The sequence below is a fragment of the Medicago sativa genome, chromosome 6, assembly GCF_051527215.1.
Source record: "Medicago sativa cultivar Bolivia chromosome 6, Bolivia_mono, whole genome shotgun sequence".
Classification (NCBI taxonomy): Eukaryota; Viridiplantae; Streptophyta; class Magnoliopsida; order Fabales; family Fabaceae; genus Medicago; species Medicago sativa.
In genome coordinates this window covers 29,339,419-29,354,501 of record NC_140754.1, presented here as the reverse complement: position 1 = coordinate 29,354,501, position 15,083 = coordinate 29,339,419, and the positions used below count along the sequence as shown (strand labels likewise).

The window sequence follows — 15,083 nt, the reverse complement described above, 5'->3', positions numbered from 1 at the left end:
AGCCCTTGTCACTGCCATACCCAAATTAGAGTACATGAAGATGAGTGACAAATCCACTGCAAAATCTATGTTTGCTTCTCTCTGTTCAAACTACGAAGGCAGCAAGAAGGTCAAGGAAGCTAAAGCTCTCATGCTTGTACATCAGTACGAGTTATTCAAGATGAAGGATGATGAAACTATTGAGGAGATGTACTCAAGGTTTCAAACATTAGACTCTGGGCTACAAATTCTAAAGAAGAGCTATGTTGCTTCTGACCATGTGAGCAAGATACTCAGAAGCTTGCCTGCAAGATGGAGACCAAAGGTGACTGCCATTGAGGAAGCCAAAGATTTAAACACTTTAAGTGTCGAAGATCTTGTTAGTTCTCTCAAAGTTCATGAGTTAAGTCTTAATGAACATGAGTCTACTAAGAAGAGTAAATCAATAGCTCTTCCATCCAAAGGCAAGTCATCAAGAGCTCTCAAAGTGGTTGAATCTGAAGAGGAAGAACAATCAAGTTCAGATTCTGAACCAGATGCTGCTGAAATGGCCATGCTCTCAAACAGACTTCAATATCTGGCCAAGAAGAACAGAAAGTTTCTAACCAAGAGGAGTAACTCCAGAAGCTCAAGGAAAGAAGATCAGAAGGGATGCTTCAACTGTAAGAAGCCTGGACACTTTATTGCTGAATGTCCTGATCTTCAGAAGGAGAAGTCAAAGGACAAGTCAAAGAAGTCAACGTTCAAACCAAGCAAATTCAAGAAGCAGATCAAGCAGAGTTTAATGGCAACCTGGGATGATTTGGGAAGTGAATCTGGATCTGATAAAGAGGAAGCTGATGAAGATGCAAAGGTAGCAGTTGGGTTAGTTGCCACAACAACTTCAGAAGCTGGATCAGAATCAGATTCTGAAGATGAAAATGAGGTATATTCTAAGATTCCCAGAGATGAACTTGTTGAGTCACTTAAAGAACTTCTTACATATTTTGAAGTAAGAACCAATGAGTTGAAGGATTTAAAAGAAAAATATGTTGATTTGGTAAAATAGCAAAAATCAACTCTATTGGATCCGAAAGCTTCTGAACAAAGACTTAGGGGCTTTGACTTCATGTGTAAAACTTATGAAGATCAGCTCAGGTTCTTATGTCAGAAGCTACAAGAAAAGTGTAATGAAAGACCTTTAAGCAACCATGAAATTGCTCTTGAAGATTTTATCATATCTGGCATTGACAGAAGAACAGTGGCTTCTATGATTTATAGCATTTACAAGAACAATGACAGAGGAATTGGTTTTCCAGAAGTGAAACTTGAGAAAACCAATCTTAAATCTTGTTGTGAATGCATCAAGGAAGGTCTGAAAACCTTCTTTGTACCTGAAGGTGCTGAGTTGGTAACTGTTGTTCAATCAGAACCTGAAGCTTCTGGCTCTAAGGCTAAGATTACTTCAAAGCAAAAGAACTCTAAGCCAAAGGCTATGATCAAATCTAAATCCAAGACTTCAAAGATTAGGATCTTGAAAAGATCAGAACCTGTTCCTCAGAGTCTGGTCAAGCCAAAATCTAAGGTTCTGAAGTCTAAGTTTCAGAAGAAGGCAGTTACTACTTCTGAAGTACCAAAACCTAAGGTGATGGTTAATCAGAAGTAATCCAACTCACAGCACAAGGTACAGGAAGTGAAGAGTAAAACCTCAAGTACTAACCTTTCAGGACCCATAGGACAATGGGTACCTAAATCTGAAAATGTCAATGATGCAGGTATGTCTAAGAGCAGCACCAAAGCAAAAATCATGGTACCTAGACAGCGGTTGCTCAAGACACATGACAGGAGAAAAGTCCAGCTTCCTCAGCCTAACAATGAAGGAAGGAGGAAGTGTTAAATTTGGAGGCAACCAAACTGGCAAGATCATAGGTACAGGAACTATTGGTAATTCCTCTACCTCAATTAATAATGTATGGTTGGTAGATGGTCTTGAACATAACCTGTTGAGCATTAGTCAATTTTGTGATAATGGTTATGATGTGCTTTTTGACAAAACCAATTGTACTGTAATCAACAAGGAAGACAAATCCATTGTGTTCAAGGGAAAGAGAGTTGATAATGTCTACAAAATCAATTTTTCTAAACTGGCTGATCAGAAGGTGATTTGCCTTCTATCAGTGAATGATAAGAAATGGATGTGGCACAGAAGGTTGGGACATGCTAACTGGAGATTAATCTCTAAACTTAGTAAGTTACAACTTGTCAAAGGGCTACCAGACATTGACTATCATTCAGATGCACTCTGTGGTGCATGTCAGAGAGGGAAAATTGTGAAATCATCTTTTAAAACCAAAGACATTGTTTCAACCTCCAGACCCTTGGAACTACTTCATATTGATCTATTTGGACCAGTTAGTACTGCATCCTTATATGGAAGTAGATATGGATTAGTCATTGTTGATGATTATAGCAGATGGACTTGGGTGAAATTCATAAAGAGTAAAGATGCTGCTTGTGATGTATTCAGTAGTTTCTGCACTCAAATTCAATCTGAAAAAGAATCAAAGATTTTGAAAGTCAGAAGTGATCATGGTGGAGAATTTGAAAATGAGCCATTTGAAGCTTTTTGTGAAAAACATGGAATTGTCCATGAATTCTCTTCTCCTAGAACTCCACAACAAAATGGGGTTGTAGAGAGAAAGAATAGAACTTTACAAGAAATGGCCAGAACCATGATCCATGAAAATAATTTACCAAAACATTTTTGGGCAGAAGCAGTGAATACAGCATGTTATGTCCAGAACAGGATCTATATTAGACCCATTTTGGAGAAAACAGTATATGAACTCTTTAAAGGAAGGAAACCCAATATCTCTTACTTTCATCAATTTGGATGTACATGTTACATTCTGAATAATAAGCTCTACCTAAAGAAATTTGACGCCATGGCCCAAAGAGGAATCTTCTTAGGTTACTCTGAAAGGTCAAAGGCATACAAAGTGTATAATTCAGAAACACTTTGTGTTGAAGAATCTATGCACGTTAAATTTGATGACAAAGAGCTTGAAGATAAAACTTCAAAGCAAAGTGAAAGTTTTGCAGAGATACATGTTCCTGAAGCTACTCTAGAACCTGATCAGATAGCTGAATCTGAAGAAAGTCCAGAAGCTGAACCTACATCAGAAGCGCAAGATGAAGCTGCTTCTGATGAAGCACAAGATGGCTCACATCAAGCAGATCCTCCCAGAAACACATTCAAGCACAAGTCTTCACATCCTGAGGAATTAATCATTGGAAACAAAGATAGTCCAAGAAGAACAAGATCATACTTCAGACAAGAAGAATCAATGATTGGACTGATCTCAATGATTGAACCTACAACAGTTGATGAAGCACTCTCAGATGATGGATGGATCTTAGCTATGCAAGAAGAGTTGAATCAATTTCAAAGAAATGATGTGTGGGATCTGGTACCCAAACCTCAGCACAAGAACATTATTGGAACAAAATGGGTATTCAGAAATAAGCTGAATGAGCAAGGAGAAGTAACAAGAAACAAAGCCAGACTTGTTGCACAAGGATATAGTCAACAAGAAGGCATTGACTACACTGAAACATTTGCTCCAGTTGCAAGATTGGAAGCAATCAGGTTACTTCTTTCCTATGCAGTTAATCATGGCATAATTTTATATCAAATGGATATCAAGAGTGCATTTCTTAATGGTGTCATAGAAGAAGAAGTGTATGTCAAGCAACCTCCTGGATTTGAGGATATTAAATATCTTGACCATGTTTTTAAACTGAAGAAATCACTATATGGCTTGAAACAAGCTCCCAGAGCTTGGTATGATAGACTAAGTAATTTCTTAATCAAAAATGATTTTAAAAGAGGACAGGTTGATACAACACTCTTCAGAAGGACCCTTGGGAAAGATATTCTTGTTGTGCAAATATATGTTGATGATATAATATTTGGTTCTACTAATGCATCTCTTTGCAAGGAGTTTTCTAAGTTCATGCAGGATGAATTTGAAATGAGCATGATGGGAGAGCTGAAGTTTTTCCTGGGCATTCAAATTAATCAATGCAAAGATGGAGTCTATGTTCATCAATCAAAGTATACAAAGGAGCTTCTGAAGAAGTTCAAGCTTGAAGATTGTAAAGTGATGAACACTCCAATGCACCCTACGTGCACCTTAAGCAAAGAAGATGAAGGAGCTAAAGTAGATCAGAAGCTGTATAGAGGTATGATTGGTTCTTTGTTATACCTCACTGCATCTAGGCCAGATATTTTATTCAGTGTATGCTTGTGTGCAAGATTTCAATCAGATCCTAGAGAATCTCATATGACAGCTGTCAAGAGAATCTTCAGGTATTTGAAAGGAACAACTAATCTTGGACTCCTTTATAGGAAATCCTTAGATTATAAGCTAATTGGATTCTGTGATGCTGATTATGCTGGTGATAGGATTGAAAGAAAGTCAACCAGTGGCAATTGTCAATTTCTGGGTGATAATCTTATATCCTGGGCTAGCAAAAAACAAACAACTATTGCTATGTCTACAGCAGAAGCAGAATACATTTCAGCTGCAAGTTGTTGTACACAACTACTTTGGATGCAACATCAGTTGGAAGACTATCAGATAACTGCTAACAATATTCCCATTTATTGTGATAATACTGCTGCTATTTGTTTGTCTAAAAATCCAATTTTGCATTCAAGAGCTAAGGACATTGAAATCAAACACCATTTTATCAGAGACTATGTTCAAAAAGGAATTTTAGATATACAATTCATTGATACTGAAAATCAATAGGCTGATATATTTACTAAGCCTTTAACTGTTGAAAGATTTGATTTTATAAAGAAAAATTTGAACATGCACTTTGTGTCTGATTAAATGTTTGCTTGCTCCTGAATAGGATTTTAGGTTCTGAAGTTAGTTCAGAAGCAGTAGTCCATCAGAAGCTCTTTATTAAGGTTCTGAGGAAAACTCGCTTCTGATGATGACGTCAGCAACTGAAGTCCAGAAGCTGGATTTTATGCTTCTGAATAGTGGAGTTAGTGGAAACGTTGGGAGTTACTTTTTATGGTAACTTCTGGCCCACTAACTTGGTAGTTACTCTGAGAACTTCTGACGTGGCCCATATGTATTGGTGTATAACTTAAAAGGGCAATGATGATTTAATAGCTTTGAAAGTACTTTTCACGCGCCCTCAATTTTGTCATTAATGTTATGTTTGTTTGTCTCTTTTGAATTGCAAACGTTTTTACTCTTAACACTTTGTCAATTCACACACTACTCACTCACAACAAACACATTTGCTTTCAAACCTCTACTTGCGAAGTAAGCGCATTCTCTCAACCCTAGAACCCTAAAATCATCATCTTCTTCAATCATCATCTAATGGCATCATCAAGCTCAAAGGTTTCAGAATCTACTTCAAGCTTGCAAGGCGCATCAGAATCTGGGTCTGTTTACAAAGAGAAGACTATGACTATTCCATGGAAATCCTTAATCATTCAAATAGAATCACCAGTGGACTTCGCTTCACTTAAGAAGTACGAAGTGGACATGGAAAGTCTGGTAGATACTCAGAAGCTATCTGAGTACTTCAAGATGCTGAATGGGCCAACCTATGTGAACTTGGTCAAGGACTTTTGGTTAAGGGCTGAGGTGTACAATGGAAAGCCTGCGAAGGTCGTAGGTAAACAAGCAGGGTCAAAGAAAGGGAAGATGATGGTGAATATGAATCCTACCTCTTTTGATAGCTTAGAAATAAGGTCTGAAGTGATGGGAATTCCTATAACCATCACTGAGGATGTTATAGCTAAAGCTTGTAGAGTGGATGCAGAGGGAAGATTCCAAGAATTAGTCAAGAAGGAAGATGTCCTGCTGAAAAGCTACTACAACTTGCTTCTGGGTGGAGACTCAGAAGGGAAGCCTTCAGAAATGGAAATTCATCACAGGATGTTAGTGAAATTCTGTACTGATTGCTTCTTTCTAAGAGCAGGAGCGTCTAACCAACCAAATCATCAATAAAAACTGGCAATCTACTTCATGGCCATGCTTGAGAAGATTAATTTCCCTAGATATGTAATGGACTATCTCTGCTGGGCTATTAATGAAGGCACTGTCAAAGGAAGGAAACAAGTGCCCTATGGAAGATTGCTATCTGAGATCTTTTATCAAGGAAGGGTGCTAGATTTCTTGAAAAAGACAAGGAGTGCTTCTGATAAATGCTTCGAAGTTTCTACTGTTGAAAGGACTATCAGTAGCAGGAGCTTATTTTCTATGAAGTTTATCAAGAAAACTCCTGAAGATGAAAAGTGGTTGGAGATGACCACAGAAGAAACTGGGATTATCAGAGACTTTCCTTCAATCTTTGAAGAAAGTAATCCTGAAATCTTAGCAAAATCAGTAGCTAAGTATGTCTTGGAAGAAGATGCAAGTACTCAGGAGGAAGCTGCTCCTGTTAAAGTAAAGAAGGTTAAGGGTGTTACTGCATCAGAAGCATCTACTGATAAGGGCAAGCAAAAGAAGGATGCCAAAAGAAAGCGAGGGAAAGCTGAAAGTGTGTATCACAAAGAGAAACTGGATGAAGCTTTGGATGAGCTGGAAAAAGAGGAAGCTGACCCCAAGCTGAAGAAGAAAAAGGCACCTGTAGATATGAAAATCTCCATGGTTGAACTGACTCCTGCCAAGGCCAAAATGGCTAAGGAATATGCTACTAATGAGATAGCAGATAGAAAGGAGAAGAAGATAATTAGGGCTGCTTCTATTCCCATGAAAAGAAGTAAAGGTAGATCAGAGTCCATCATCACAAAAGAGCATCTGGATAAAGCTCTTGATGGGATAAAGGCAAAAGAGCAAAAGCCCAATAAGAAGGCATCTGAACTAACCTTCACTCCAATGGTTGTAGTGACTCCTGATATAGAGAAAGAAGCTGATGAGCAAGCTGTTCAGATGCTAGCTGAGATAAAAAGGAAAAAAGCTCAGTACAACCTGGAGAGGGATCAAAGGCTTAAGACTTCAGGACAAGAAAAGTGTGATGAATTCTTCAAGAAGAAGTCTGTAGAAGTCAAGGAAGTGGCTGATAAAGTTTCAGAAGCGGTTCTAAAAGCACCAGGTGCTACCACTTCAGAAGCTGGAACTACAGTCAAGGTATGTCAGATTCCAGTCACCTCTACCCCCATCTCACCTTTTTCACCACCAGCAACTGAGCAAGAAGAAGACACGTCTGTCTTAGAAAATCTTGCTCTCCACTACTCTGGTGAGTTACCCAAAGTCAAGCCCAACTCAGAGAAAGCCTCTGAAACAACTCCAGAAGCAGTTGCTTCTAAAAATGTTGTTTCAGAAAGCCCCCATCAACAACCACCCAAACCCTCATCACCGCCACAACCACAATCACCTGTTGCTAAAATTGACCCCCAACTCAACATCCAAACACCAACTTCACCACAACAACCACCAACTGTTACTGAAACTGACTCCCCACTAAACCAACAACCAGAACAAACTTTTCCCAAACCAACTCCCATGGATATTGACAATTCTCAAGTCAATCTCCAAGCCTCAACCTCAACATCACAAATTGCTTCTGACCAGCCATCACTCTCAACTCCATCTCATCAAATCACCATTCCAGAATCCAACCTTGTTCAAGACCTTATGCTTAGTGATTCTGACCTGGAAACTCTTGAACAACCACCCTTGGACATCCTGGAATCTGAACATATTGACGTTGAGCTACTCAAGATCCTTTCTGAAATGCATGATCTGGTGAATCAAAGAAGGACAATTGATCTCACCAATGCATATGAATAAGCATGGACATCACTTCAGAACAGGGCTGCTGAGTTAATTGAAGATGTAAAGGCCAAATGCATCAGAATCAAGGGAGCTTCTGTCAGGAGATTAATGGAGAATCTGAGGCAAAGATTTAGAGTTGGAAATCCCAAATTGCTTCTGACAAACAAGCCATTCTTCTCAGAAGTGGATTATATGACAAGAAAAGCTAGAATGTTCAAGCTTCTGAGGCAGCAGATGGCACAACAACAGCAAAAAGCTAAGGCAAGGGAATTGGAGCTTCTCCAGAGGCAACAACTTCTTGAAGAACAGTTGAAGAAGCAAGCAGAATAAATGAAGAAGATGATGAAACAACTTCAAACCAAACCTTAGTTGCACCTTAGTGTTTATTATTGTTTGTTGTTTGTTTTATTCCTTTTCTACTTCCTGCTTCTGAATACCTCTTGTCTTAAGTTTCTTACTGCTTCTGAATTCTTAATGGTTCTGATTCAACAATGCATGTATATATTGTTTTGTTTGTTTGATTTACTTAGTTATTCATGTTCTGATTATATATTTTTTGAGATTATCCGTTCTAATTCTAATTATACTCTCTCCTTGTTGAGTTTTTCTCAAATCTTTTTGTCTTTATGTTTATTTGTAATTTTTTTTGATAATGACAAAAGGGGGAGTATATGTGATAGTATTTAAAGGCTCTGAGCCCCATTAATGATATTTGAAATTTTTTGAAAAACTTATATCTTTTTGTTCTTACCTAAGGAGAGGAGTATCAAATTTTCAAATAAGATTAATTGAACCACTCTTCTTATCTATAACTCATTTCATTTTAAGCTCTAAGATTATTATTGCACGCTAAATGAATTTAATTAACCTGGATAGAACTTAGCGGGAGCTTACAAACCTCACCTTAAAGATTATCAGACTCAAGGGGAGTTTGAGCTTACAAACCTCAGATTCTGAGCTTACAAACCTCAGAACCCCAAAGTCAACTTGTTAATTAGATTAACAACAATTGATCAATTTTAAATACTATTGTTTGTCATCATCAAAAAGGGGGAGATTGTTGGAACAAAATGTGTTTAACAATGAACCTTAAAGAGTTTTGATGATAACAAGGTATTAAAAATTGTAAATTGGACTAGCTAATATTTGTTTGAGTGTACAGGACCATAATTAAAAAGTTACATCATTTATTGGTTCTGAATGAGCAAATAAAGAGAAAAAGGAATCAACAAAATTGAAGCTTAGTGCTCCTGAAGGCAACTTGCTTCTGAAGAGAAAAAGCACTTCTGAAGTAAAGTCGTTCCTGAAGTCAGTAAAGTGCTTCTGAAGAATAGTGCTCCTGAAGACAAGAGGTCCAGAAGCCACATTATCAGAAGCTGCGTTATCAGAAGCTGCGTTATCAGAAGTTGTATCATCAGAAGCTGCATCATCAGAAGCTGCCTCATCAGAAGTCATTTCACCAGAAGCTGAAGATCAACTGGATTTGCAAAAGATTCAAGGATTGAAGAATCATCACTGCAAAAGCTGGCTATTGAATTCGAAAACACAACAAAAGATTAGTGGAATTTTGCAACGGTCATTTCAAAGGTGTTTGAAGGCATGTGCTTGCAATTTTGGACGAAAGCATTGACATTGTACTGTGTACGAACTGTACAACCACCTTCTCCACTACTCTGTTTTGTGTCCACGCTACAAGACAAGAAAATAGCTCCAGAATAACGGCTTGCCTGCATAGATGTTCCTTTGGATAAGGAATGGATTTCAAATTGGTTCTTCATAGGACAACAACCAAATCATGCAAAAGATCATTGGTGAAAGATCAAGCTTCAACAACGACTCTTTGATGTGCTGGCAATTTCACAACGTCTCTTTCACACCTCTATATAAAGGAGTGAAGACTTAGAGTTTTGGTAATGCTGAACGAAAGACTCACAACATTTTTACTAGTACCAAACCTCTGTTGAAATTGTTCTGCATTCACTTAGAATTTCTGTGTCTCTAAGTTTCATTTTAGAAATTCTTAAGTCATTGAGTATGTATCTGATTTGTATTGTGAGCACCTCTGATCGTATATCAAGTGTTCAACCTTAAAAAATTTTCTGTGTAATTTTGTTTAGTTAGAAGTCTCTTGCAGTTGTGCTTGAGCAGGGAAGTCTCTTGATTGTGTTCTTGAGCAAAGGAAGTCTCTTGCTTGTGTGCTTGAGCAAAGGAATTCTCTTGCTTGTGTGCTTGAGCAATTGTAATCAGATATTACTCTTAGTGAAATCTCCTTGGAAGTGCAAGGGGGACTGGACTACTTCCGGATTGTGGAAGGAACCAGTATAATTGCTTTGTGTCGTTCTTCTTCTCTCTCTCTGTTTTATTCCGCTGCATTTAGATTCTGATTACCACTTTAGAAGCTGTCTCACTTAGCTTCTGACCAGTGTATTCAGTTTTTAGGAGAAACGAAGAATTTTCCAAAACACAATTCAACCCCCCTTCTTGTGTTTTTCTCACCTTCACTCTTCACACGCTTTAAGCTTCCTTTTTGTTGATTTCTTAGCTCTCTTTTGTTCATCCAGAACCTATTTTAAGAAGTAAATTTTTGTATGTGGTCTTGTACATTTGAACAAATATTAGCTAGCCTAATTGACAATTTTTAATACCTTGTTATCATCAAAACTCTCAAGGTTTATTGTTAACCACATTTTGTTCCAACAATCTCCCCCTTTTTGATGATGACAAACAATAGTATTTAAAATGTGCAATTGTTGTTAATCCAATTAACAAGTTGACTTTAAGGGTATGAGGTTTGCAAGCTCCCCTTGAGTCTAATAGTTCTTAAGGTGAGTTTTGTAAGCTCCCCCTGAGTTCTATTCAAGTTAGTTAGATTCATCATTAAAAATCGTAATAGCACTCAGAATATTCTCACATTAAATAGACTAAGAGATAAGAAGTTGGTCCTATTAATTTAAAATTATTAAAAATTAAATTAATGGGGCTCAGAGCCTATAAATACTATACATACTACTCCCCCTTTTGTCATCAACAAAAAAAATAAAAACTAAAGAACAAGGGAAGGATAGTAAAAAGATAGTGAGAAAAACAATTTTAATCAGAAATAATAGAGCAAACAATATAATCATATGTATATCAGAGCATACACATCTATCAGAGTAACGAAATTGAAGGTGAGAAGCATAGATAAACAATCAGAAGCACAAAAGATGTTCAGAAGCAAAATATAATTCAGAAGCACAAAATGACAAAGAAGAATGCTAAGCTAAAAAAAGGTGTGCAACTAAGGTTTGGCTTGTTTGTTTAACATTTCCATCATATGTTGCAACAACATGTTTGTCTTCTCTTGTTGTTGCTTCATCTCAGCCTTAAATTCCTTATTGCTTCTGATCAGTTTCTCTTCTCTTATTCTGCCTTCATCTTGTTTGGCCTCAGTTGATGACTTGTACTCTAACAACAGTAGCTTCTGCTCTAGAAGTTCCTTTTCTAGCTTCTTGTTCTTCTTTTCTAAGAGAGCATTCTTTTGCAACAAAACAAGATCAGGAGAGCCTGTTTTGAAATTGATCTTGTTGAAGAAGGTCAAGTCCAGTTCTCTTGGATGCACACATGAAGGGATGAAGTCTGTAACTTCTCTTCCTTTGATACTTGGAGGATTCTGCACCCAAGTTTTCAGGATCTTGACTTCTTGAAGACTGCTGTCTATACCCTTCAGCCGATCTTTGAGCTTCTATTGAGCCAGATCTTGAGCATCTGTGCATGTTGTTTGAAGTGCAGACATAATGTAGTCAACTCTTTCCTTGAGTCTGCTCCATCGCTTTTCATAGTTTTCTTTATGCACTAGATCATTTCTAGCTTGGATAAGCTTGACCAACTCCTGACCTATAGTCTCACACACATTTTGAAGTAGAGTAGAATCAAGAAATATGGTTGGTGGTGAGGGTATCTTTGTAGGTTTATGTGGAGTTGTGGGTACAATGGCTAAGTTGGATGATGAAGGTTGGCTATTTGTAGAGTTAGTTGATTGAGTGTTACTGGATGAAGGTTGATCACGAGTAGATTTTATAACCATGGTGAATGATTGATTATCAACTTGATCATCCTCAGAGTCAGTATCCATAGATGTGGCTATAGAAACAAAGTTGTTTATGCAAGTTGGTTTCAAAACAGTTTTAGGTAATGGAATGGTGGATGATTGGGGTTGATCAGGAACAAGTTGTTTAGGAACAATGGGTTCAGGAACAACAGGTTCAGGTGAGGAAACATGCTCAGAAGTAGAGACATGTTCCGGGCTAATAGTTGAGGTCGTCTGTGGGTTAGGTAGTTATTGTTGGGGGCTTTCTGAAGCATCTTCCATAGGGGCTACTTCAGAGGCTCTTTGTAAGTTTGGCCTAACCTCTGGTATTTCACCAGAATAGTGACTAACCAGATTGTCTATGACAGTGGTGTCTTGTGTTTGGTTGGTTGAGGGTGGTTGAGATGATGAGGGTTCAACATTTACCTCATCAGGTACAACCATGTTGAGGGGTTGAATGATTTGTGGTTGAAAGGGATGGTTCAGAGGCAGTTTTTCCCAGACTTTGTTCCTCATCTCAGACATTTCACCTATCCTTTCATCAACTGAAGGAATCATAGGCTCAAAAGGGATAGTCTGAGAAGGCTTTTTGTAAGTCTTGGTTTTAGGGTTAATGTGTGTGATTTTGTAAATTTGGCCTAAGGGTCCATCATCTGAATCTGTGGATGATGATGATGAGGTGGATTGAGAGGATGAAAATGGGGTATTGTCTGATTGTAACTCTACTACAACATTAGTATGTGAGATATCAGGATTACCTTGTGCATCAGCTTCTGGAGCAGCAGCTTCTGATCCGGCTGTAATATCCTCCTGGACACCTCCATCATTCACAACCACAAGCAAGTTCCCCGCTTCTGAACTTGCCATTTCTTGAATCTCTTCAGAAGTCTTCACAACCTCTTCAGCATTAGTAGCTGCATCAGCTCTAGCCAAGCTGGATGCTGGAATCTCAACTTCCTTTGCAATCTCCACAGCCTTCTAAAGTGCTTCAGCAGCAGCATCTTCAACTTTCTTTTTCTTTAACTCTTTTGTAACCAAGTCAGTAGCAGCTTCTACACCTTCTTCTTCCTCAGTCACATAGGGTGACTCTTTGATCTTCCTGAGCACTGGCTTTCTCTTCCTCTTAGGCACTAAAGGCTGTTCAGGAGCAACCTGTTGATCAGGAACAACTCGAGCAGAAGTTGCAGTCTTGCCACTCCTAGTCCTCTTGTTCAGAACCTCTTCAGGGTTCAGGTCCTGAACCTCCTCTTGGATTAATGGTAGACCAGAGCTATCAATCTTAAGCTTGTCAGAAGCTTTCTCCTTCTTGGCCTTCTTTGAGGGTTGTTCAGCCTCAAGATACTCTTCCTTAGAGGTCACCTTCCTCTTGGACTTCCTACTTTTGGCTATAGGCAGAGCACCTTCATACATTTCTTCATGTACATCATCCAGCGTGATGTCCTTCCCATAGGTTCCATAGTGGTCTTTGAGGAAGTTCATCTGAACTTCAATTGGGTCTTTCTTGCAGATAGGGGGGAAGTTCTCCACCAAGTTAGACTTAGCACTTGATTCACTCAAGTCAGTAGCACGTTTAGTAACTGCACTAATCAGCCTCATGTGCTTGAGTGTGCTCCCATTGATGAACTTTCCTGTTAGAGTGCCCAGCTGTGCATCTAAATAGATTTGGACACTGCTGAGTGCCTCTAGAATCCCTCGTTGATGAAAGATTTATGATATCAGCCTTCCATAAGGAACCCAGCACCTTTTCTTTTGTTGACTCTCCCTCAGCTCCTTGATCATGTACTTGAAAATGTATTTGGGAACATTTACCTTTTCCTTCTGAATGAAGTGATGAAGGAAAACTTTCTGACCCAGTGAAGGTTGATCACTGCCACCACCTTTTGGTAACAGATTTTCATTCTGAATCTTCAGAAGAAGTTTCTTCTCACTGCTTAAATCAGCATACTCTCCTAGAGTACTGGAGTTGAACATGGTCATGTTGACAGTTTCATTCCAGGGGCTGTTCTTGGCATTTGGAATTTCTACTCCTGAGTATTTACCAGAAGCATCTATTCTGAGTACAGATGCTATTTGCCATTCAGCAATAAACACTGGAATTCCCATGACGCTTGACCTAATCTCCACACAAGTGAATGGTTCCAAGCCCATTTCCTCTCTCGTCTTCCCAGCCAGAGAGGGATTGAGTAGAATCTTTTGACTTTCTTCAGCTTCAGAAGCAGCTTTGTCGTAAACTGATGCTCTTACCCAGAAGTGCTTTACCAGTGTTTCGTATGTTGGTCCATTCAACATGTTGAAGTATGGCCTAAGCCCTTGTGCTTCGTAGTAGCTTCTGATGTCACACCCATGAAACGCTAGAGAGTTGAAATCCACATGATTCTCTGTTTAAACCTTTAACTCCCACTCTTCTAAGGACATGTTCCTTCCCTTTATCTCGTAGGCAGGGGCTTCTTGTGAGGATGATTCTAGAGCACCTTCTTGCATGTTATAAGTTGATTCTGGAATATCTTGATTCGAACTAGATGATGCCATAGATGATTGGAGAAGTTTTAGGGTTTTAAGTTTTGAGTAGCAGAGAGATTGCGCTTACTTCGCAAAGAACGGTTGAAAGAAGAAAGTGTTTGCTGTGAAGTGAGTAGTGGGTGAATTGTCTAAGTGTTTTGAGTAAAAACGTTTGCAATTCAGAGAAGGGGGACAAACAAACACAACATTAATGACAAAGGGGGCGCGTGAAAGTATTTTTCAATGCTATAATCATCATTTCCCTCTTACGTTATACAATCGTACACATAAACCACGTCAGATATTCTTAGAGTAACTACCAAGTTAGTGGGCCAGGTGTCACTAAAAAGTAACTTCCAGCGTTTCCACAAACTCTGCTATTCAGGAGCACAAAACCCAGCTTCTGGACTTCAGATGCTGACGTCATCATCAGAAGCACATTTTCCTCAGAACCTCAATAAAGAGCTTCTGATGGACCATAACTTCTGAACAAACTTCAGAACCTAAATTCCTACTCAGGAGAAAGCAACCTTTAATCAGACACAAAGTGCATGTTCAAGTTTTTCTTTATAAAATCAAATCTTTCAACAGTTAAAGGCTTAGTAAATATATCAGCCCATTGATTCTCAGTATCAATGAATTGTATATCTAAAATTCCTTTTTGAACATAGTCTCTGATAAAATGGTGTTTGATTTCAATGTGCTTAGCTCTTGAATGTAGAATTGGATTCTTTGACAAACAA

At 38.5% G+C, this 15,083-nt stretch overlaps 1 pseudogene; it reads right to left on the bottom strand.

The window, feature by feature from the left end:
- Positions 1–12,819: 12,819 nt before the first annotated feature.
- On the bottom strand, positions 12,820–14,370 carry LOC146914392 (uncharacterized; annotated as a pseudogene).
- Positions 14,371–15,083: the final 713 nt, after the last annotated feature.